The sequence below is a fragment of the Penaeus vannamei genome, chromosome 13 (genome assembly GCF_042767895.1).
Source record: "Penaeus vannamei isolate JL-2024 chromosome 13, ASM4276789v1, whole genome shotgun sequence".
NCBI lineage: Eukaryota > Metazoa > Arthropoda > Malacostraca > Decapoda > Penaeidae > Penaeus > Penaeus vannamei.
In genome coordinates this window covers 30,602,863-30,604,576 of record NC_091561.1, presented here as the reverse complement: position 1 = coordinate 30,604,576, position 1,714 = coordinate 30,602,863, and the positions used below count along the sequence as shown (strand labels likewise).

The 1,714-nt window shown below is 44.9% G+C and overlaps 1 protein-coding gene across 1 annotated transcript in view; it reads right to left on the bottom strand.

Moving 5' to 3' along the window:
- The window catches only part of LOC113812653 (uncharacterized), a 17,369-nt gene extending 16,507 nt beyond the window's left edge, over positions 1 to 862 (bottom strand). The window contains exon 1 of the mRNA XM_027364572.2: positions 1 to 862. This exon is cut by the window's left edge and continues 53 nt beyond it. The gene's annotated coding sequence lies outside the window, so the exon portion shown is untranslated.
- Between the last annotated feature and the right edge of the window lie 852 nt (positions 863 to 1,714).

Genomic DNA, 1,714 nt, shown 5'->3' with positions numbered 1-1,714 from the left:
AGGATGTGGCTGAAGCGTGACTTCTTGGGCACTCGGTCACACTTAATCTTCTTACGGAAGCTTTTGTGTTTATGACTGAATACGGCACTTTCTTGAGATCATCAGTTGACGAGGACTTCGGAGGCGAGCGCGCGGCAGGGAGATAGCGTTTTCACCACTTCTGTTCAGCAGCGTTTCCATTCACCATCTGGTCTGTCGCTCTCCTTGGTCTTGTGTCCAACGAGTCTGAAATGGCCTTTTCCTGAGACGAGGTCGTGGCATCGGCGGTCTGGCGCATGGGCGATTCTCTCTCGAATATGCAAAAGAGCCTCGAAGTCTTCTCACTCGAGGGAAATAGGTACACACTCGCAACACAGATTCCCTTGCACAAGCGAACGCCCAACTCAGGTCTCATTGACGGTCACCAGCAAGTCGAAGTCCACTCGAGGCTAAGGGTGTGAGGCGGCGGGTCCTGACTAGATATGGATGAGTGCTCAACTGGTCCTAAACTGACAGTCACTCGGCAAGGAACCACCCGCCGCACTCCCGGTACACGAACAGCGGTGGGAGTAGGAGGAACTCAAGTACTCTGGGGATCAGGCGGTGCGCTGCGGCGAAGGCTGTGGGTCGGAGGGCGAGCTTGGGCGCCGTGGCGGGGGCGGGGCTGTGGCAGGAGGCGAGGGTCAGGCGGAGAGGGAAGACGACGTCCGCGGGAGAAGGAGAGGGCGATAGTGTGATAGGAGATGGTGGTACAAGCTTGTAACACGAACGGTCAGTTTTTAAAAGCACCTCAGCTTGATTTGGGTAATGTCCAGTTGGTGAAATCTTTGATCGATAAATTCCGGAGCTTCAGGACGGAATAGTACTTCAAAATGAATATTATTTGTAAAGCAAACGCTTCTTTAGCAAAGGTCATTCAACTAGATAATGATGGCATTGATATTCTTTGATTAACGAGAAAAATAAAAGACAACGTCCCACCCGGCAACACTGACTCTCGTCCCTATCGTGGGTGGAGTGGCGACTTGTGACCTAAATATCCGAATATTCCTTTTTTCTCTCTCGCCGCTCGCAGCAACACTCGCCAATAGAGAATCCAAAAGTACACCAACTTCCTCATCTATAGTAGAAAGACAAATAAACCATGAACAACAAATGAGGCTTCATTTTTTGCTCTTCTTTTCTCGTGGAATTCTGAATCGGGACTGGAACGAGGTTTCGTATTTTCGCGCGCTTGTGACGTCACGGATGACATAATGGAAAGTATTTTTGTTTTTGTTTTGTTTCGCGTTCAGGAAAAGGGCGCTTTTCTTGATGCTTCTTCGGTAGCAATGGAGGGTAATGGACTATACTTTTCGCGCGGATATAAACTAATGATTGTGAAATGAAAGCAATAAAGAACCATGTAACAGTAAAAATAAAACGCTGATGATAATGGACATATTACTTTTAGAAATGCTGACAATAATAACTGAAGTAATAGTCATTGCAGCAATGGTGACAATGATAATCAAAATACGAATAATGCTGACAATAATGAATAAATAAATCGTAGTAGTTTTATTAGTAATATAGCTAACGGTTAATCATATAATTACAATGGTTGTGACAACAACAGGAGCAGTGTTAATAAAAATGATGATCATCACGAGAGAAAATAGCAATTATGACTACAGTAATAATGGCCATGATGATAATGATAATAATAATGATATGAATAATAATAATAATGATA